Source organism: Callospermophilus lateralis, chromosome 11 (assembly GCF_048772815.1).
Source record: "Callospermophilus lateralis isolate mCalLat2 chromosome 11, mCalLat2.hap1, whole genome shotgun sequence".
NCBI lineage: Eukaryota > Metazoa > Chordata > Mammalia > Rodentia > Sciuridae > Callospermophilus > Callospermophilus lateralis.
The window spans coordinates 18525986-18549965 of NC_135315.1; positions in this window are offsets into that span (position 1 = coordinate 18525986).

Sequence of the window (23980 nt, forward strand, 5' to 3'; positions counted from 1 at the left end):
TACCTCACCAGGAATAAACTGCTTTAATGATTGTGTGTGCACACAAAATAGCCTACCTGGGTAAGGGAATAATTCAAAAGAATCAAAAATCTCTGAATCTGAAGCTGCCTTGCAGAGCTATCAATGAAAGCAAAAGACTAGAAAGAACCCAAAGATTCAGAAACAGGACAGCAGTTAGTAAATTACAGTAAATTATCCTACATCAATAAAATGGGCCACTAGGCAGGCCTTCAAAAGAATAATTATGAAGAAGCCATTGGATCAACCTGGGGCAATCACATGATCCTGGGCCTTTGAGGCTGGCTTTGTGATTCAGTAAGAGTCAGGCAAGTAGCCTAATCCCTGAGCTCAGTTAAATGCATCTGTGAAAGGAAGTTGGTGATCCTTCCTCACAGTGTTCCTGAGAGGATAAAATGACGTGGCATACCTAGGAGTCCTGGCCCAAGGCTGGCAATTAGTAGACAAAAATTTATCTCTGTGGGCTGGGGGTATAGCTCAGTGCATACCTTGCTTGACAGGTGTAAGACCCTGGGTTGTGTCACCAGAAACACACACACACACACACACACACACACACACACACACACAAATCCAGACTGCCTGCCATTCCATCCCTATGTTCTTCAGTTATACATCCGCCAGTGTGGAATATTTTCTCACTTAACCACTATCATCATGCCCAACCAAAATTGGCAATGATACCTTGGCATTATCTAATGTACCATATAATCTACTAGAAGCACCTAATACAAGTGCCCCTTGTGTTAAGATAGGGTAGGTTGTGTCATGGTGATAACCCCAAATCTCAGTGTCTTAATCCACAAATCTTTATTTTGCACTTCACAAAGGTCCACACGGCGCCTCTCCTGGGCAGCCTCCTTCCATGCCAGGCTGAGGGATTTAGGCTAATGACATCTCCTTAACTCTCAGATCACTGTGGCAGCAGAAGGCAGGGCTGGAGGATGCATATGGCCCTTACACCACTTGGCCAGACAATGACACAATCCCTCTGCTTATAGCCCATTAGCCACAACTAGTCACATGGCCCCACTTAACTCCAAAGAGCCTCTGAAATTGGAAACGCACATGAATATTCACTGCAGACTAAAATGTTTCAACCAAACCCCACCAATTTATTGAGATTTTGTCTCAAAATAAAAAATAGAAAGGGGCTGGATGTGGGGCAGCATCTGTAATCCCAGCAGGTAGGGAGGCTGAAGCAGGAGGATTGCAAGACCAAAGCCAGCCTCAGCAACTTAGTGAAGCCTGAGCAACTGTCTCAAAATTAAAAAAAAATTAAAGGGCTGGGGATGTGGTTCAGTGGTAAAGCACTCCTGGGTTCATTCCTCAGAATCAAAAATAAATAAATAAATAAAAAGAGCTGGGGATTTAGCTCAGTGGTAATGTGGCCCTGGGTTCCATCCCTAGTATTACTGAGAGAGAGAGAGAGAGAGAGAGAGACTGACTCCATTGTCCATCTTCCCAAGTCCAAATGCCAAGGCTGAAATGGTGCCTCTTCCATCAAATCTCCCCTTGTGTCCCCAGAGGCCCCACTACTGGACTCCCAGATGGACATAATACCTTTAATTAATTAATTAATTTGTTTGTTTGTTTTTATGTGGTGCTGAGGATTGAACCCAGGGCTTCACACCTGCTAGGCAAACACTCTACCACTGAGCCATAACCTCAGCCCTGTGCTCATTCTTATGATTGTGCAGTATTCTTCATTTTATTTTTTTTATTTTTGAATTTTTATTTTTTAGTTATCGGTGGACACAACTCTTTGTTTGTATGTGGTGCTGAGGATCGAACCTGGGCCGCACACATGCCAGGCGAGCGCGCTACCACTTGAGCCACAATCCCAGCCCCAGTATTCTTCATTTTAAATTTAATTATTTTACGTGTCTAATTGCTTCCAGTCGAGTGGGAGGTCCTATAAGCAGGAACTTCTGCTCCAGTATTTCTTTCCTCTGCTCATCAACATCCCAATTCCCTGTTCTCAGCACAATTTATGCAAAGAATGCACCCACAAGGCCAGTTAGAGGCCAGGATATGGGTGGACACTTGGAAAAGTCCTTGAAGGGTAAGAACCAGGGACAGGAACTCTGCCCACTGTGCTGGGAACAGAAAGAGCCTGGAACTTGGGAAATGGCAGTTTGCTCTTCAGTTTTCTCCCCTCTGGTCCCTGTGTTAGTCTCCTCTCCATCACTATAACAGAATACCTAACACATGCTGTTTATAAAGAGGTTTATTTATTTATTTATTTATTTTTATTTTTTAGTTTTCAGCGGACACAACATCTTTGTTTGTATGTGGTGCTGAGGATCGAACCCGGGCCGCACGCATGCCAGGCGAGCGCGCTACCACTTGAGCCACATCCCCAGCCCCTAAAGAGGTTTATTTTGATTCATGGTTCTGGGGGTTCAAATCCAAGATTGGGCAACCCCACTGGTTTGAACCTCTGGTGAAGATAGCACATCATGGCAGGAATGCGCGTCAGAGCAAGTTGTCACATCCAACCAGGAACAGAGAGAGAGAGATAGAGAGAGAGAGAAAGAAAGGGATAGTGATTCTGTAATCCCCTTTGAAGGCATTAGCTCCTGATAACCTCAGGACTTCCACTAGGCCCTGCCTCTTAGAGGTCCATAGGACCTCCCAATGACACCATTCTGGTGACCATACATTTACCTATGGACCTTTGGGGGACACTCATCCAGACCATAGCATGCCCTAAGTAGTTGTTGGAGGGAATGTCACCCCTGGGCTGGCTAATAAATTATTTTCTTCTCTGGTCTCACTGCTAACAGGTATGTCATCTTTGAGCTGTTGGTTTCTGTCTCTTTGCAAAAGGAGGGAGGGGTCTGGCACTTTTGTTTGCTGACCCTATGGAGTAGTTCCAGGGAAGTATGACAGCATGCAGCCTGGGGAGGGCACGCTGCCAGGATGGGAACAACCAGGAGACACAGAGGATGGAGATCAGAAGGGACTGAAGGGATGACTTTTAACATTTCCTAAACATTATGTGCCTAGGCACATGTCTAGACTTCTTTCAGTTTCTCGCTCCTTTAATTCTCCCAGTGACCCTATGCCATAGGTTCCATCCCACTTACTGATGAAGAGACTAAAGCACAAGATTCAAATGGACAAGTGTTTGACCACAGAGTTTGGTCTCCACTACAACCCCACAGCTGTGGCCTAAATACTTATGTCCCCCAAATTCATTTGTGGATACCGAACCACCAAAACGATGGTATTAGAAGGTGGGTCCTTTGGGAGGTGATTAGGTCATGAAGATAGAGCCCCCATGGATGGATTTAATGCCCTTATAAAATATGCCTCAGATCTCAGTACAGTGGCATACACCTGTAGTTCCAGCTACAGGAAGGCTGAGACAGGAGGATCCCTTGAGCCCAGAATTAAAGACCAGCCTGGACAACGTAGCAAGACTCCATCTCCAAAAATGAAGAGAATGAAAAAAAAAAAGTGGAACATGCCTTTAATCCCAATGACTCCTCCGGAGGATGAGGCAGGAGGATTGCAAGTTCAAGGTCAGCCTCAGCAATTTAGTGGGGTCCTAAGAAACTAATCAAGACCCTGTCTCAAAATAAAAAATGTAAAGAGCTGGAGATGTGACTTAGAGGTAAAGCACTCCTGGATTAAATCCAGTACCAAGGAAGGAAGGAAGGAAGGGAGGGAGGGAGGGAGGGAGGGAGAAAGCTGGGGATATAATTCATGCAAAGTGTCCCTGGGTTCGGCCCCACAGTACCAAAAGAAAGAAAGAAAAAAAAAAGAGGCCTGAGAGAATCAATTGCCTTGCCCTTTCTCCACATGAGGACACATAGAAGTTTCCATCTATAAGGAAGGGGCCCTGATCAAACACCAAATCTTCTGGCCCCTTGATCTTGGACTTCTTAACCTCTAGAATTGTGAACAAAAATCCAGTAGTAGAGCTAGGGGTGTAGCTCATTGTTAGAGTGTGTGTTTAGCATGCATAAGACCCTGGGTTTGGTCAGGCATAATGGTGCATCCTGTAATCCTAGCAGCTCCTGAGGCAAAAAGATCTCAAGTTCAAAGCCAGCCTCAGCAAAAGCCAGGTGCTAAGCAACTTAATGAGACCCTGTCTCTAAATAAAATACAAAATAAGGTTGGGGATGTGATTCAGTAGTCAAGTGCCCCTGAGTTCAATCCCTGGTACCCACCGCCCCCCCCCCTCAACAAGAAAAAGACCCTGGGTTTGATTACCAAAAAAAAAAAAAAAAAATCTTGTTTCTAAACTACCCAGTCTATTTTGTTATAGCAGCCTGAATAGACTTATATACTTGATGTCCAGAGAGTGGAGAGAAGAGTTGGACTTTGAACTGTAGCTAGAATGCAGTTTGGTCTCTAGGGTGACACAGAGTCATGGGTGGGGTGATTTCCGGATATGCAAGGGAATGTTTTGGCCAAAGGCAGTGGAAATGATATGTGGGAAGCACAGAAAAGGTCTTGGCTGCAGAGAACAGGTTACTTACTATAAGACAGGGAGAGCAAGGTCAGGTTTGAAGAACGCTGAATGTCAAGAGGAAGAGCATGGACTTGATTCAGGAGGTACCAGGAAGTCATTGCTGGTTCTTAAGCTGGGGAGTGACATGATTAAAATGATTTACCTGGGAGCTACATACTGGCAGACGTGGCTGTAAGGAGGAAAAATTGGTGATCTCTGCATGTCAGTCAGTAGGCGAGGCAAGTGGACATAGCCCAGGCTTTTCTAGCATCTGCAGTCAGCGTGGGGCCAGGCGCTCAACAGGGTGATGAGCTTTGTGCAGTGAGTGGGGTGGGGGGTGCTAGGCGAGGCCTTTTGCAGTCAGAGATATTGTCTCCTAAGAGACATGCAAGAATTGGCTCAGTGACAAGAGAGAGGGAATGTCCTGAGAAATAAGGGTCTGTAAAATGGGATACATCTGACATATATCCTGAAGATAAAAGGGGGTGACATTTGATCAGCAAAGCCAAGTGACATCATGGAAAGCCTGCTGGGTTGGCAGTCCACACGGTGACTTCAGAAAGTTGTTTCTCTCCCAGGTGCCTGGGCCCACAGCCAGATGGCAGGTGAGGAAGGAAGGCCTGGTGAGGCCACAGACGCAGGGAGTGTGGGCTGTGAGCCGAGAGCTCTGTGGGAGAGGGACAGGCAGAGCTCGGCTGACATCTTTCCAAGGTGGACCAGAGAACACTTTGCCGCTTTGCTGGGTGAGGGGACACATTCACAGACGCAGTCATCTCCCCTTCCTTTAAAACATACCTTCATATTTTCGGCTTTAAAAAATAATACATGTACATTATAAAACACTTCAAATTATAGAATTATTTAACAGAGAATTAAGAGCCCTTAGTAACCACTGTTAATAATTTAGAGTGTATTCCTCCAGATTTATTTATATGTGAATGCTGAGGTAGGATAGAAGGAATAAAGGTAGGTAGAAAATAGACAACAGGGAAGGAAAATAAGAGTGTAGCTCTAAATCCAAAAGCCCATGAACAGATTTACTCCCCAGATCTATATTTTCCTGCAGACCCGTCACTCCCAAATTTCTGAGAAATCGACAAGTCCTAGAGTTACTGCAGATTCACCCATCTGTGAAAATTGCTTCTTTTTGATTAGAGCTCAAGCACTCAGTTAGCCTACACAATGTATTTTCAGATTAGATCAAACCAAGGGAGTTGAATTTTTAAAAAATATCTATAATATAGGCACATTCTTTGATCTAGATAGAAGAGATAATGCCAACCTGAAGATCTTGGAGAAGACAAGGCCAGGCTGTGGTTCCCACCTACCTTCCCATGCCTACCTCTCACAGAGTTTCCTTTAAAAGAAAAGATCCCAAAAGCAATTGTCACTCTCTAGATAGAGGGAGCATAGCTGGCAATCTGCTCTGAGAATGCTGCCTTCACCTTTCACACGCTAATAAAGCTCTTCCTCTTGGCTAAAAGCTGAAGTGTCCTTAAATGCTTTTCTGCAATATATCAAGAGCTTGGGAACTCTTAAGTGGAGATCTCCATTGCCTCTTTGTGACAAACACTAATTCACATATGTGTGTGTATGTATGTGTGTATACATATATATTACATATAAATTATTATTATTTTTTGGTACTGGGGGTTGAACCCAGGGTGCTCCACTGAGCTACTTTACCAGCCCTTTTTATTTTGAGACAAGGTCTTGGCAAGTTGCCAAGGCCAAGGCTGGCCTCTATTTCTTTTGGAGTGAGGCTGGCAATTTGTGTGTGTTAAGAGGTTTGTTAATTTCATCTAAATTGTCAAATTTATGGCTATTTATGTTTGTAGTATTCCTTCCTTGTCTTTTTAATGTCTTTAGAGCCTATAATAAGGTCCTCTCTTTTCTGTTATTTGTAACTTATGTATCTTTGTAATAGAGCAGCTCTTTCCAGGAGCTTCTTTAATACCCAGTATTCTAATTTTAAAGACAGGCCCTGTAATGCCCCCTCCTTCCCCCACCCCCACCCCGCCCCCGCCATGCTGGGGTGCTTTACCATTGTGCAGTCATTCTTTTTTTTTTTTTAGACAAGATCTCACTTAGTTGCCCAGGCTGGCCTTGAATTTGCAATACTCCTGCCTCAGTCTTGCAAATTGCTGGGATTAGAGATATGCACCACTGCATATATAGTTTACATATATAATTTAATGGACTATATATGTGTGTGTGTGTGTGTGTGTGTGTGTGTGTGTGTGTGTTTGGTGATACTAGATATTGAACCCAGGGCCTCACACATGCTAAGTAAGTGCTCTACCATTGAGCTACATCCTCAGCCCTTTCTTGAGGCCTTTTCTATGGCCTCCTGCCATAGCCTCCTAAGTCACTGGGATTATAGGCTTATGCTGCCACACCCCGCAGAGCATATATAGTTTTTAAACAGAGCTTTAAATACATGAAACAAAACTAATAGAGCTGAAAATTATTAACCATATAAAACATTTGAACAGCCCTATCCACCAACTTGACCTAATTTACATTTGTAGGACACTCTACCCAACAATAGCATGATACACATTCTTCTCAATTACACATGGGTCATTCACCAAATAGACCACATTCAGGGCCTTGGCAAATTAAAAACAAATTGAAATATTAGAAAATATAATCTAGGGCTGGGGATGTGGCTCAAGTGGTAGCGCGCTCGCCTGGCATGCGTGCGGCCGGGGTTCGATTCTCAGCACCACGTACAAACAAAGATGTTGTGTCCGCCGATAACTAAAAAATAAATATTAAAATTCTCTCTCTCTCTCCTTTCTCACTCTCTCTTTAAAAAAAAAAAAAAGAAAATATAATCTATGCCAATGATGGAATTAAATTAAAAATAAATAACCGAGGGCTGAGGCACTTGGTTTGATTTTCAGTGCTACATATAAATAAATAAAAATAAAGGTCCATCAACAACTAAAACATATTTATTAAACAAAAAAATTTTAAACAAATAACAGAAATACAGATGGAAAAAAATCCAAATATTTGCAAACTAAACAATGCATTTCTAAATAATCCATACACCAAAGCTAAAATCTTAAGTGAAATATTTTTTTGTGTGTGTGTGTGGTACTGGGGATTCAACCCAGAATTAGTTTGCCACCAAGCTACCTCTCCAGCATTTTTTATTTTTTAATTTTTGAGACAACATCTTGCTAAATTGAGCAGGCTAACCTTAAACTTGCCATCCTCCTGCCTCCCAAAAACAGGTAAGGTATATAACTCAGAGCATCCTTGGGTTAAACCTTCAGAATCACACACACAAAAAAATTTAAATTATATGTATATATTCTGTACATATAAAATATGTGTTGCTGGGGTTGTGGCTCAGGGGTAGAGCGCTTGCCTAGCATGTGTGAGGCACTGGGTTTGATCCTCAGCACCACATAAAAATAAACAAATAAAATATGCCCAACTATAATTTAAAAAAATTTTAAAAATAAAAGGTGTGTGTGTGTGTGTGTGTGTGTGTGTGTTTTATTTTATTTATTTGCTTATTTATTTTTTGGTGTTGCCCTCTTCTCAACCAGAAACTTGAGAGAGAAGATGGGGACAGGAATCCATCTTATTCAAGTTCAGCCCTGAAGAAGTTAAGTTAGAAGAGGTTTTACATTTCAAATCTATTTTATTCTGGGGTGGTAGCATGTGCCTATAATCTCACCTTTCCACCTACTTGAGAAGCTGAGTCAGGAGGATCCCAAGTTTTACTCTAGCCTGAGCAACTTAATGAGACCCTGTCTCAAAATTAAAAAAAAAAAAAAAACAGGGCGGGGATGTAGCTCAGTGGTAGAGCACTGGTCTAGCACGTGTGAGGTCCTGGGTTCAATTCCCAGTACCACAAAAGAATAAAAAAATCTCTCCTTTAGGAGGTTTCAGGGCACAAAGAGCATTCCTTTAGGAGAAAAACCGGGTATAGTGAAACAATGGGCAGGAAGTTCACATGCTGGGTGGGGTCTTCCTCTCTAGAGCTCCCAGAATATGTTAATGAACCCTGACTTCCTGGGGCCAGCACCTGCATTTCCTTTGCAAACAGACACATTACTTTTCTGCATTTTAATTCTAGGTTTCATGTTGGTGAGATGACAAATGTTATTTGCCATGGAACTAAAGAAAGGAAGGGCCAACAAGACTTGGTGGTACATGCCTATAATTCCAGCTACTCTGGAGGTTGAGGCAGGAGGACTGCAGGTTTGAGTCCAGCGTGGACAATTTAGTGACATCCCCTACCTCAAGATAAAAATAAAAATTAAGGGGCTGGGGATGTGGCTCAAGCGGTAGCGCGCTCGCCTGGCATGTGTGCGGCCTGGGTTCAATCCTCAGCACCACATACAAAACAAAGATCTTGTGTCTGCCGAAAACTAAAAAAAAAAAAAAAAAATTAGTAAATATTTTTTAAAAATTCTCTCTTAAAAAAATAATAAAATAAATAAAAATTAAAAAATTGAAAAGGGTTGGGAATGTAGCTCAGCAATAAAACACGTTTGGGTTCAATCCTCAGTAGCAAAAGCAAAACAAAACACTATAACAGAAATGAGGAATACTTTTTAAAAAAAATTTTTTAAGTTGTTAATGGACCTTTATTTTATTTATTTGTATGTGGTGCTGAGAATCGAACCCAGTGGCTCATGCATGCCAGGCAAGCGCTCTACCACTGAGCCACAACCCCAGCCCTTAGGAATACTTTTGATGGTATTAGAACAGTGAACATGGTTGTGGAAAGAATCTCTGAACCTTAAGATGTATGTACTACCCTTAAAGAAAAGAGGGAGAATAAAACATCATGTTTTTGAATGCCCCTTTTATGTTTCCCAAAACCTAACCAAATGTTATGGTTTAGATATTAGATGTCCCCCAAAAGCTCATGTGTCCAATGATGCAATAAGGTTTAGAGGACAAATGATTGGTTTGTGAAAGTCTTAATCCAATCAGTGAATGAATCTCCTGGTAGGGATTAACTGAATGGAATTAAAGGAGGGTATGGTGTGGCTGGAGGAGGTGGGCATTGGGGAAGTGGCTTTTGGGGTATGTATTTTGTATTTGGTGAATAGAGTCTCTCTTTCTCTTTCTGCTTCCTGTTCATCATGTGAGCTGCTTCCCTCCACCACACTCTTCCACCATGATGTTCAGCCTCACCTCCAGCTCTGAGAAATGGAGCTGGCCTCCTATGGACTGAAACCTCTGAAACCATGAGTCCCGAAATAAACTTTTCCTCCTCTACAATTGTTCTGGTTGGGTCTTTTAGTCACAGTAGTGAAAAAGCTGGCTAAAACACCAAGTTAAGGGATCAATGTGTGTGAGAGTGGACCAGTTACCAAGATACAGACTATCTTGAAGAACACTGGTTTCTGCTCATGCACACTGGGGTCTAGGGCGAGTGTTATCTGTAGAAAGCTACTTTCTTGTGTGCACACTGGAATAGTAGCTCCTTGGGATGCTGGTCACACAAGAAAACTAAGCAAGTTAATGCTGATGATATTACTGCTTCTCCAGCCTAGAATATAAAACCCCTCTCTCAGGGGTGATGGGCAGGGAACTGAAGTCACAGGGGAAAGAATTTGCGTCCCTCATCCAGCTGGCTGCCACTGGCCAAAACACCGTGAAGGAGAGGAGGCACTGTGTGCCCAAGCACCGTGCTGGACAGGGGTGCTGTTCAGACTGACACCCTTGAGCATTCCCCATGAGCATTTCTCAATAAAGCCTCATGCCATGTACTCCGGGTTTTTTTCTTTGATCTCTTAGCAACCTATCCCACTGCCAGGTGCAGTGGTTTATGCATATGCCTGTAATCCCAGTGGTTCAGGAGAATAAAGCAGGAGGATCTCAAATTCAAAGCCAGACTCAGCAACTTAGCAAGACCCTGTCTCAAAATTTAAATAAATAAGTAAATAAATAAAAAAGGACTGAGGATGTGGCTTAGTGGTTAGGCACCCCTGGATTCAATCCCTGATACCAAAAAAAAAAAAAAAAAAAAGTTGACAGGAAAAAGTCCACACCAACCTAGAATTCTGTACCCTGCTAACTTACCCTTGAAAAGCGAAGGAGAAACAAAGACTTTCTCAGACAAAGAAAAACTGAGAGAACTTGTTGCCACTATAATAACTACTTTGTAAGAAGAAAAATATAGGAACAAAAAATAAGGGAATAAATAGAAAACAGTAACAAATGCTATATCCCATTATACCAATAATCATTTTAAACATCAATGGTCTAAATACACCAATTAAAAGACAGATAATTAGTCAGGTGCAGTGGTACATGCCTGCGGTCCTAGCAGTTTGGGAGGCTGAGACAGAAGGATCACGAGTTCAAAGCCAGACTCAGGCAAAAACCAGGTGCTAAGAAACTCAGTGAGACCCTGTCTCTAAATAAAGTACAAAATAGGGCTGGAGGTGTGGCTCAGGGTTCAAGTGTCCCTGAGATTGATCCCCAGTACCAAAAAAAAAAAAGACAGATTATCAGAGTGGATCCAAAAACAAGACCCAGCTGGATGTGGTGGCACAGGCCTGTAATCCTAGTAACACCAGAGGCTGAGACAAGAGAATCACAAGATGAAGGCCAGCCTCAGCCATTTAATGAGGCTGAAAGGAACTTGGTGAGACCCTGTCTCAAAATAAAAAGTAAAAAGGGCTGAGGATGTGGCTCAGTGGTTAAGTAGCCCTGGATTCAATCTCTGGTACAAAAAAAGAAAAAAGAAAAGAAAATGAAAAACAAGACACAAATATGTTATCTGCAAGAAACCCACTTTGTTTATTTTCATTTATTTACTTATTTATGCAGTGTTGGGGATAGAACCCAGGGTCTCACACCTATAAGGCAAGCGTTTTACCACTGAGTTACATCCCTAGCCCAAGAAACTCATTTTAAATATAACACACACGCAGATTAAAAGTAAAGGCAGGAGAAGGAAAAACCATGTAACACTAATAGAAAAAAGCAGAAGTAGGTATATCACGTTTATGCAGAAATTAACACAGAACAGACTTCAAAACAAGAAAAGTTATAAAGACAACATTACACATTGATAAAGGAGTCAAGAAAATAAAACAATCCTTGATGTCTATATGCCTAACAACAGAGCATCAAATGTAAGGTAAAAAATGATAGAACTGCACGGAGAACTAGATGAAGCAGAGGCTATCATTGGAGACATGAACAGCCCTGTATTAAATGGACACATCCAGCAGCGAAAAAATCAATAAGGATACAGCACCATCAATAAACTGGATATAATTGACATCTATAGACTACTTCCAACAACAACAGGTTGTTAGAAGTTCTTCTCAAGATCACAAGGATTTTGCTAGGCATGGTGGCGCTCACCTGTGATCCCAATGGCTCAGGAGGTTGAGGCAGGAGGATCTTGAGTTCAAAGCTGGCCTTAGCAACAGCAAGGTGCTAAGCAACTCAATGAGACCCTGTCTCTAAATAAAATAGAGCTGGGGATGTGGCTCAGTAGTTAAGTGATACTGAGTTCAATCCCCAGTACCCTCTCATCCTCCAAAAAAAAAAAAAAAAAAAAGATGTCACAAGGATTTCAACAAGATAAACCACATTCTGGGCCATAAAATACATCTTTAACAGATTTAAGAGAATAAAACTATACAATATCTACTCTCAGATCATATGGAATGAATCTAGATAAGAAGTTTAGGAAAATAGGTAGAAAAATCCCAACTTACTTGGAGATTAAAGAACACATGAGTCAAAGAAGAAATCTCAGAAGAAATTTTTAAATGTTTTGAACTAACTGAAAATGAAAATACACTTATCAAAAAACTTGGGATGGGGCTGGGGTTGTGGCTCAGTGGTAGAGCGCTTGCCTTACATGCATGAGGCCCTGGGTTCGATCCTCACCACCACATAAAAAATAAATAAAAATATAGACATTGTGTCCATCTACAACTAAAAAAAAAAATAGAGTTGTGGTTTAGTGGTAGAGCGCTCATCTCTCATGTGCGAGGTCCTGGGTTTGATCCTCAGCACTACATAAAAATAAATAAATATTGTGTTTAAAAGTCACTGGTATTATAGGTATACATATACTACTAAAAATAAATATATATATTTAAAAAGTGGGATGCATCAAAAGCAGTGCTTAGAAGGAGATTTATAGCATCAAGTACATATATTGAAAAGAAGAAAGACAAAATCAATCATCTAGGTAGGGAACTAAAAAAGGAAGAGCAGATCATTTTTTTAACTGTAGGTTTATTTTTATTCCAAAATCAATTATATCCGCACATAAATACAAATCAGAAAACAGTACAATTAGGACAATAGAATGTGGAAGACAAGAAATGACATTAATATATAAAAATTTTTAGCTGGAAGATAACAAAACTGTAAAAATTGCTTCACAAAATAGTACTTCTTTCTAGATTCAGACAAACCAGGCAGGGTAAGGCATTGTAATCCCAGCAACTTCAGAGGCTGAGGCAGGAGGATTGTAAGTAATAAGGCCAGCCTCAGCAACTTAGCAAGACCATATATTAAAATAAAAAATTTTAAAAAGCTGAGGGGGGGGCTGGGGTTGTGGCTCAGTGGTAGAACGCTCGCCTAGCACATGTGAGGCCCTGGGTTTGATCCTCAGCACCACATAAAAATAAATAAAATAAAGATTTTGTGTCCAAGTACAACTAAAAAAAAAAAAAAGTTGGGGATGTAGCTCAAGGGTAAAAAGTACCCCTGAGTTCAATACCCAGTATTCCAAAAATTAAGAGTGAGAAAAAAATCAATTTAGTTTTAAAATCATACATAGTCTTCTTTTCAACAGTTCTATTTTTTTTTATTTACTTACTTTTTTTATTTTTGCAGTATTGGTTGTTGAACCCAGGTCCTCCCACATGACTAGGCAAGAGCTCTACCACTGAGCCACATCCCCAGCCCTTCAGTACTTTTAGTAAATGCAGTGTTGCATAAAACAACATATGCAGTTATTTTGCACCTAACAATATTTCCTTTGTGGAAAATGTGTTGCCAAGTCTGGTTCAATTGTTATTTTAGATATGACTTAATGAAATCATTGTATTTTATCATGATTCTTTAGTTAACCTACAGGTTTTGGCTCCCCCAGTGCTTGTAGATTTCTATTCTCAACATTGAAAGCCTTTTGGTATTCACCCTTCTGAAGAATTGTGTGTTGCAAGCATATTAATACATGGAATAATTAAAATAATATACCTCAAAAACTGAGAGATAACCAACTAAAGATAGACACAGATGCAATATAAATGAATATTTTGTTTTAAACGATGTTTAGTTGTCTAAGCCTTGCAAAATGAGTTGATGTCAAAATGTCAAGCAACCACTTCCTGTCTGTAAACTAATTTATTTGTGAAAAGGCATAATGTTGCAAAGAACATGGTGAGTTATAAATTCTATTATCCCATCTAATTAACATACAGAGGAAATGTAGTGTATCTTATTACAAATATCACCCTCCAACCAGGGAGTGCCCCAGAAAAAAAAATTGTTGCTTTCTTCTCCTTCCCCTTTCCCTCCTTCTCTGCCCCCTTCTCCTCCTCCTCTTCCTTATTTTTCTCCTTCTCCTTCTTTTCTTTTTTGAGTTGGGGCCTTGTCCAGGCCAGGCTCCAACTCCTGCACTCCTGCACTTGTGCCTCAGGCTCCTGAGCAGCTGGATGGCCTGTGCCACAGTACTGGTATTGGTACTGGGTATTGAACTCAAGGGTACTTTGCCACTGAGCTACATCCCCAATCCTTATTTTTTGGGGGTGAGGGGTACCAGGGATTGAACTCAGGGCCCTGGACCACTAAGCCCATCCACAGCCCTATTTTGTATTTTATTTAGAGACAGGTCCTCAAGGAGTTGCTTAGCACTTCGTTCTGTTCGGGATGGTTTTGAACTCATGATCCTCCTGCCTCTGCTTCTGGAGCTACTGGGATTACAGGCATGCACCACCATGGCTCCTAGCCCCTTTTAATTTTTATTAGCAAATTAGCAAAGTCTTGCTAAATTGCTGAGACTGGCCTCGAATTTGTGATCCTCTTTCCTCAAACCTCTGAATTGCTGGGATTACAAGCATGCTCCACCATGTCTGGCTATAGATTTTAATTTAACCTTTACATCTTATTCCCACACTCTAACAAGCTGCATAATTTTAGTTTAGAATTTTTGTGAAAAAAATACTACAATAATATTTTATTTGAAGACAAAATATAGTGGCACTACAGGAAAGTATAACACATTATATTTTTATCTCAAAGGACAAGTAAATTTTCAGGGTTGATAATGGGATAAGCGTGTTTGTGAGACTGGTTACCTTCAGGTAGTTCACCAAATCTGGGTGTATCTGGAAAGTATAGAGAAGCTGAGAAGAGCAAATTGAATCTAAAATAAGGAGAAGACCCAGGCACAGTGGCGCATGACCTCAGCATCTTGGGAGACTGAGGCTGGAGGATCACAAATTCAAGGCCAGCTTCAGCAAAAGTAAGGTGCTAAGCAACCCAGTGAGACCCTGTATCTAAATAAAATACCAAAAGGGCTGGGGATGTGGCTTAGTGGTTGAATGTCCCTGAGTTCAATCCCCAGTTCCAAAAAATAAAAAATAAATTTAAAATAAAATAAGTAGAAATAAAATAATAATATTAGAGCATAAGTAAATGAAATTAAAAATAGAAATCAATAGAGAAAATGTAAGCAATTTTCTTTAAAAATTAATACATTTGATAAACCTCTAGCCAGGCTAACTAAGAAAAGAGACAGTAGACATAGATTACTAATTTCAAAAAGAAACAGGAATATCACTAAATATCAGTGGCCATTAAAAGGATAATGAATGAATGCTATGAACAACTCTATGCTCACAAATTTGGCATATTAGATGAAATGGGCCAGTTTCTTGAAGGACATGATCTACCAAAATTTACACAGAAGAAATAGATTATTTGAATAAAGCCTGTATCTATTAAAGAAATTGAGTCAGGTTGGGTGTATATTTCAGTGTTAGAGTGTGTGCCTTAGCATATGCCAGACCCTGAATTCAATCCCCAGCACTAAAAAAGAAAAAAAGAAAAAATATTGAGTCAATAATTAATAACCTAAAACAGAAAGTGTGAGGTCCAGATAGGTTCAAGGGTGAATTCTGCCAAATATTCAAGAAATAAAATATATAAATTCCATATAATTTCTTCCAGAAGATAGAAGTAGATGGAATATTTCTAACTTATACTATAAGGCAAGTATTATCCTAAAATCAAACCACACAAAGATGTTATAAGAAAACTACAGACCAGGGGCTGGGGTTGTGTCTCAGCAGTAGAGCGCTTGCCTAGCACGTGGGTGGCCCTGGGTTGGATCCTCAGGACCACATAAAAATAAATAAACAAACAAATAAATAAATAAATGGTATTGTGTCCAACTACAATTGAAAAATAAAAATATTAAAAAAAAGAAAGAAAACCCCAGACCAATCTCATGAACATAGATTCAAAAATCCTTACTAAATATTTAAATATTAGTAAATCAGTATAAAAAACAATTATATAATACCATGACAAAGTAAGTCAGGTTAAACATCTGAAAATCAATTAATACAATCCATCATATCAACAGGTAAAATAAGCGGCTCTGGGCATAGGTTGGTGGTAAAGCACAAGTTTAGTGTGTGCAAATAGTGTGAGTTCAATTCTTAACAACAACAAAATGTTTTAAAGGCTAAATAAGAAATTATTATGTCAGTGGATACAGAAAAAGCATTTGACAAAAATCTCAAAAATATTCATGATAAGGGGCTGGGGTTGTGGCTCAGCAGTAGAGCACTTACCTTGCACCTGTGGGACCCTGGGTTTGATCTTCAGCACCAAATAAAAATAAATAAGTGAAAAATATTCATGATAAAACTCTTTAATAAACAGGTGTGTATATACCTGTATCCCAGTTATTCAGGAAGCTGAGGCAGCACGATTGCAAATTTGAGGCCAGCTTGGGCAACTTAGCAAGAATGTCTCAAAATAAAAGAAAATTTTAAGGTGGGGGAGTCTGGTGATATAGCTCAATAATAGAGCACCCCTAGCCCAGTCCCCAGTAAAACACACACACACACACACACAAAAAAAAAAAAAAAAAAAAAAAAAAACTTTTATCAAAGTAAGAATAGAGAGGTAAGGAGAATTTGCTCAACTGGATTTAAAAAAAAAAAATCAACAAAACCTGTAGATTACATCATACTTAATGATGAGAACTTGAAACTTCCCACTAAGAACTGAAACAGGCAAGTGTGCTTCCTCTCACTTCTTTTTTTTTTTTTTTTTAGCTATTTATGAACCTTTATTTAATTCATTTATTTATATGCAGTGCTGAAAATCGAACCCAGTGCCTCACATGCTAGGCAAGTGCTCTACCACTGAGCCACAACCCCAGCCCGCTCACCGCTTCTTTCCAACTTCATTCTGGAAGTCCTAGTAATGTAATAAGAAAAGACATAGATGGGCATGGTGGTGCACGCCTGTGATCCCAGCCACTCAGGAAGCTGAGACAGGAGGATCATAAGTTAAAAGCCACCCTCAGCAACAGCGAAGCACTTAGCAACTCAGCAAGACCCTGTCTCTAAATAAAAAGGGTTGGGGATGTGGTCTAGTGATTAAGTGCCCCTGAGTTCAATCCCCAGTGCCAAAAAAAAAAAAAAAAAGAAAAGAAAAGACATAAAAGGAAAAGAAGAAATAAAACTGTCTTTGTTCATGGATAACATGATTGTCTATGTAAAAAATCTGAAAAACTAAAAAAAAAAAAAAAAAAAAAAAAAAAGATCCTGGAACTGATAAGTAATTATAACAAATTTTCAGGATATAAAGTTAATATAAAAAGGTCGATTGTTGGGTAGCTGGGCAAAGTGGCGCATGCCTATAATCCCAGTGACTCAGAAGACTGAGGCAGGAGGATTAGGAGTTCAAAGCCAGCCTCAGCAAAAGCCAGGTACTAGGCAACTCAATGAGACCTGTCTCTAAACAAAATACAAAATAGGTCTAGGGATGTAGCTCAGTGGTCAAATGCCCCTGAGTTTAATCCCTGGTACACCCCACCCCCCCCAAAAAAAAAAGATTGACTGTTGGGTTGGGGGTGCAGTTTAGTGGTAGAGTGCTTGTCTATCATGCATGAGGCCCAGGGTTCAATCTCCTACACCACAAATGCATAGAAACAAAAGTCAAGTGTTTGTCTACATACCGGCAATGAAAAACTGAAATTTGAAGTGAAAAATATTACAATTAGGGTTATGGATGCAACTCGGTGGCAGAGCTTGTGAGGCCCCAGATTTGATCCCAAGCCCTGCAAAAATAAAACAAAATTTAAAATCTGCAATACCATTCACATTATCCCCTCCCAAAAGAAATACTCAGGTATATATCTAATAAAATATGTATGGGATATATATGAAGAAAACTACAAAACTCTGATGATGATCTCTAGGAAGAACTAAATAAATTAAGAGATATTCCATGTTCATAGACAGGAACACTCAATATTGTCAAGATGTCAGTTCTGCCCAATTTGATTTGTAATTTCAACATAATCCCAATTGAAATCCTAACAAGCCATTATGCTAATACTGACAAACTTATTCTAAAATTTACATGGGGAAAAAAAGACCCAGAATAGTCAAGTCTATATTGGAGAAAATATAGGAGGACTGACTTTCAAGATTTCCTGTAAATCTAGACAAGAATGGTGTTGGTAAAAGAACAAATAGACCAATGGAATAGAATTGAGAGTCCAGAAATAGATTTATATACATATAGTCAAGGTACTGGAAATTAAATATACATTATTATTATTTTTAATTTTGAGACAGTGTTTTGCTAAGTTGCTTAAGGCCTCACTAAATTGCTGAGGCTGGCCATGAACTTGGGATCCTCCTGTCTCAGCCTCCCAAGTTGCTGAGATTACAAATATGTACCATAGTATCTGGCTGTCGATTGACCTTTGACCAAAAAGCAAAGGCACTAAAATGAAGCAAAAATAGTCTGTTCAACCAGTAGTACTGGAAAAACTGGAAATCCAAACGTGCCAAAAAATGAACCGGGACCAGATGTGACACTGCATGCCTGTAATCCTAGTAATATGGGAGGCCAAGGTAGAAGAATCACAAGTTTGAGGTCAGCCTCAGCAACTTAGTGAGATTCTATCTCAAAAATAAAGTAAAATAAAAATTAAAAAGGCTGGTGAATATAGCTCAGTGGTAGAGTGCTCTTGGTTTTAATCCCTAGTATTGGAAAAAAAAATCTGGACACTGACCTTAAACCCTACATAAGAAAACAAATCTAGACACATGCCTTATTCTACACACACACACACACACACACACACACACGTGCGCATTATATATAAATATATATGTGTTATATATATTACACGTATATGTGGTATTATATATAATATATAATATAATGTACATATAGATAAATATATAGACCATAAACACAAAAACTAACTCAAAATGAATCATAGACAATGTAAACTGCAAAATTATAAAACTTCTAGAAGATTCAAGAGTCTTCTATGTTGATGAACTTGAGTACGATGATAACTTTTTAGATCTAATGCCAAAGTTGCAATATATGAAAGAAACAACCAATAAGAAGGACTTTGTTAAAATTTAAGACTTCTACTCTGAGAAAGACAATGTCAAGAGACAGAGAAGACAAGCCACAGACTGGGGAAAATATTTGCAAAAAACACATCTGACAAAGTGTCACTATATACAAAAAAACTTTTCAATTCAATAATAAAAAAAACTAACAACCCTTTAGTGTGTGCATGCATGTGGGGGGGCACTACTCGTATCTTTTAAATTTTTTTAGTTGTTGATGTTAATTTGTTTGTTTATATATGATGCTGAGAATCAAACCCAGTGCCTCACACTTGCTAAGTGAGTGCTCTACCACTGAGCCACAACCCCAGCCCCTGGTGTCTTGATTTAGGATCTGGATTCACAGAGTCTGGGATCAAATCCCAGCTCCATATTTTTCTAGTTGCTTTACATTTCTATGCTGTTTTCACATGGTGAGGGAGATGAGATGGTAGAAGGGATGCATTTCACTAGGCTCTTGTGGAGATTCTATGAGATGGAACATGCAGAGAACCTTGACCCACGGCCGGACCCATGGTGAGATCTCAACATTAGCTGTCACTTTTGTTTATTATCATTCTTCTCATCAACACTGTGTTAATCAGCTTTTCATCATTGTGACAAATACCTGAGAAAAACAAAGTAGAAGAGGAAAGATTTATTTTGCCTTACAGTTTCAGAGGTTCCAGTCCATGGTTGGCTTTGGGCCTGAGATGAGGCAAAACATCATGGCAGAAGGGTGTAGTTGAGGAAAGCTGTTCAGCTTCTGACCTCCAGGAAGCACAGAGAGAGAAGAAGGAAGGGGTCGGGGACAAGAGAGAGCCCCCAGTGACCTATTTCTTCCAACCATGCTTCACCTGCCTACAGTTTCCATCATCTCTTACTTGTCTACTCAGCTATCTTGAGAGCTTGATTAGAGATTCCAGCAAGGGAATTCAGCTACTCATATACCTTTGACCAAAGGTATAAATCCTCTGTACTATACAGATCTGGCAAAGATTTTTTTTTTTTTCCTACTTAGTACCATGGCTTGAACCCAAGGGCACTTAACCACTGAGCCACATCCCTAGCCCTTTATGTATATCTTTTTAAAGACGGGGTCTTGCTAAATTAATTCAGGTCTTGCTAAATTGCTGAGACTGACTTTGAACTAACAATCTTCCTGCCTTAGCCTCAGGAGCCACTGAGATTACAGGTGTGCGCCACTACGCCCAGCACAAAGATCTTTAAAGAGATGTGTGAAACTTTGGATTCAACATGGTGTGTGTGTGTATATATATATATATGAAGTTGAAAATTCAATACCTCAGTTTTACTAGCCACATTTCATGTGCTCCATAGCAATGGATGTTTAATGGTTCCCTTATCAGACAATAGAGATATAAAACATTCCTATCATCACAAAAGGTTGCATCAGCCGGTGTGGTGGTGCACACCTGTAATCTCAGCAGTTCCGGAGGCTGAGGCAGGAGAATTGCAAGTTCAAAGCTAGCCTCAGCAATGGGGAGGCGTTAAACAACTCAGTGAGACCTTGACTCTAAATAAAATGACAAATAAGGCTGGGATGTGGCTCAGTGGTCAAGTGCACCTGAGTTCAATACCTGGTACCCACCCCCCAAAAAATCACATCAAATAATGTTGCTGTAGGGCTGGGGATCTGGATCAGTGATACAACATCACTGGGGTCAATCTCCAGTACTGGAAAAACAACAACAAACTCACAGTGAAACTCTACTACATTCTAGCCAGAGTGGCTAGAAAAAAAAGGAATAACAATATCCAGTATTGATGAAGATATGGAGCACCTATAATTTCCATACACTGGTGCAGGGCAGCAAGGGGAGTGAATTGTTACACTGTTGAATTGTTAGAACCACTTTGTAAAATCATTTGGCAATACCTATTAATGTTCAATATATTTATATCCTAAAATTCAGGAATTTCACAGCTGGAAATATACCCAGGGGAAATGAATACACATATCCACCAAAAGCTATGCACAGCAGCTTTATTCCTGATAGTCAAAAACTGGATACAACTTAAACGTCCATTAGCAGTAGAATGGATAAATTGTGGCATATTCGTACCATGGAATGCCACAAAATCAGACAAAACTTGTCTGTGGTAATAGAGCTCAGAGTACTGTTGACATTTGGAAGAGAATATTGACTTTGACCTTGCTAGATGCTGGAAATGTTTAATATTTTGATCTGGGTGGTGGTTACATGATATATGTATGATATATAAATAGTATATATAATAGCATATATATATATGATGAATACTATGTATACATATGTAATAGTTTATCAAGCTATACACTTAAAATGTGTGTACTTTATTACCTGTAAGTTTTACTGCAATAAAAATAATCAATAAATCCCTAATTAAGGGCAGTAGCTCCACACAAAAAGGTGGTTTTGTATCACTATCTTTTTTAAAAAAAATACTTATTTATTTATTTTTAGTTTTTCGGCAGACACAACATCTTTGTTTGTATGTGGTGCTGAGGATTGAACCCGGGCCACATGCATGCCAGGCAAGCGCGCTACCGCTTGAGCCACATCCCCAGCCCCTGTATCACTATCTTAAATAAAAATTAAAAATAGATCACTTCTCATACATGCTAAAATGTTATTCTGAAAATCATGTCTATATACCATTTAAAATTATTCCTTGTACATCAGAAAATCAAGTACCACATTTTGGTTAAGGCATTCTAGGCACTCTGGGGTTTTATAGGAGCTGGTGCTAGGATGCTGGCAAACCAAGGAAAGTCTGTGGCCAAGGAGAGATTGGATAGCTAGGATTATGCTTTGTCACCATCCTGGGCTGGGGTTATGGCATGCCTAGGCTCCGCTTCAAGGCACATGCCAGCAAGTTGGAAGAGGAAAGGAGGCAAACTGGGAAAGGGGGCAAAGAAAAGGGCCAAGGGCAGATTCCCTGGTGCTTTGGCACATGGCCCAAATGTTGGTCTCCTGACCTCACCAGAGATGCAACAAATGTGAAACAAGCCAATTGGTTTCCAAATGGGAAGGTGCCAGCCATGATTTTTGCTGCCCAAGGAATCAATAACAATAATTCTTGTGATTCATGTTCATCCTGTTTATTCCAAAGCACTTTACCAAAAAGTCCTTTGGCTCAGCCAAGAAGTTCAGGGCCAGAAGCCAGAACACCTGGATTCCAGATCCTGGTGTAGAACCTTCCTTAGGGTCTAAGTTTCTTCTTCTGTTATTGTAGCAAGTGACATGTGGAGAATTTTACAGTTTTACATCTATCATCTCACTTGACCCTCCAATTCCTAGTCAGGAAAATGAGAGTAGATATGATTGTTATTCTAATTACACAGATACAGGAATGGGAGGTTAGAACTTGACCAAACTCACATACTATCAGGAATGTGGGGGGGCTTGCCCTGGTTTCACCCCCAGATCTGGAAAAAAAATGTGGGGAAGTTGGAAAGCTGGGACTTTTGATTCTAAAACCCTTTGCTCTTTTCTAGTAAAATAATAATAATAATAATAATAATAATAAAATAAAATTAATTCCACACCCTGCTTTTAGTGCAGTGTGAGATGGCTTGATTTTTCACAAAATGTCCTATGTATACTCCAAGGGCAGGTCTGAATTTGTGGAGATGTACAATTGGGGGAGGGGACTCCAACAAAACAAACAAAAATAAATAAATAAGTACAAAATCAAATACAGGCCTTAAATAGACCCTGAAAGGAAGAGGTCTTAAGAATTAAACTTCATTTAGTATCATGGTTAATCCGCTTCTCTTATATGCCATGACCTCTAAAAAGCCCGGACACACCAGATCTCGACAGTGTTTCCCATCGTTTATGCAACGTGGCAGAAGTGAGATGTGGAAGTCCTGGGAAAGGAATCTCATTTCTCCCAAGAGACAAGAGGAATTACAGCAGTAGCCAGACAGTGTGGGGATGGAGAAGGCAGTGTGCCAGGGGACAGTCCAAAGGGGGCCCTGTGACCCGCCTGGCTGAGATGTGGGCAGCAGCAGTGCCAGGAGCAGTGGTGCTGTCCCGTGAGAGATGGCCCAAACTGTGGGCTGGCCTGTTGTTGGAAGTAGATGTCCTTCTCACTGTCTTCTGGTTCCCTGCATCCTGTCCTGATAACCTTTTCTCTGAGAAGGGAAGGCAGAGACAAGCCACCGCCGAAGGCCCTGGGAGGCTAGAGAGTGGCTCCCGCCCCGGACTTTCCTTCCCCCGCCGGCAGGATGGTGAACTGCGGACCGCCACCCGAAGGCCGCCGGGCTGCAGCTTCCCCGGCACGGCCGGGGTGCCGGGCTCCCCTCGTGGATCCCCGCTGCCGCCGGGGGGCAGCGCCCGAGGCCTGCTTTCTCAGGGCTGGCCGAGCCTTTTTGACAAGCTGATTGCGTAGCAGGGATTGGCTGGTCCGGGCGTGACGCCGGTAACAACAAAGGTGGAGTTGGAAGAAATTAGATTAAAGGAGAGGGGGGAAATAATAATTAAAGGGGGAGCTGGCAGGGGACAGGAGGCAGACACCGAGGGGGAGATGCGCGAAGCACGATCTCCTGGCTCCAACTACCCCCTAGAAGCTCCTTTGCACAAACCCACCAGGATTTTGCTCTTCATCCCCACGCCGGCTTTGGCCCAGTTACCGAAGCCGGGGTAGGAGGGATGGCTGCTGCTTCTTGAAAAATCCCAACTCTCACCCTGACACCCCTCACTACGACCCAGGGGGAGAACTTTTTACTCGGATTTCTCGGATCCTAAGCCGGGTGAAAGTGGGGGGCAATGCGAACAACGAGGGACTCCCTCCGAAACCCGGAAGGCCCTCGCGGGGCACGGAGATCGGACTAGACGGGGTGCTCCCCCGGTTTTCCGATGTGTTGCAA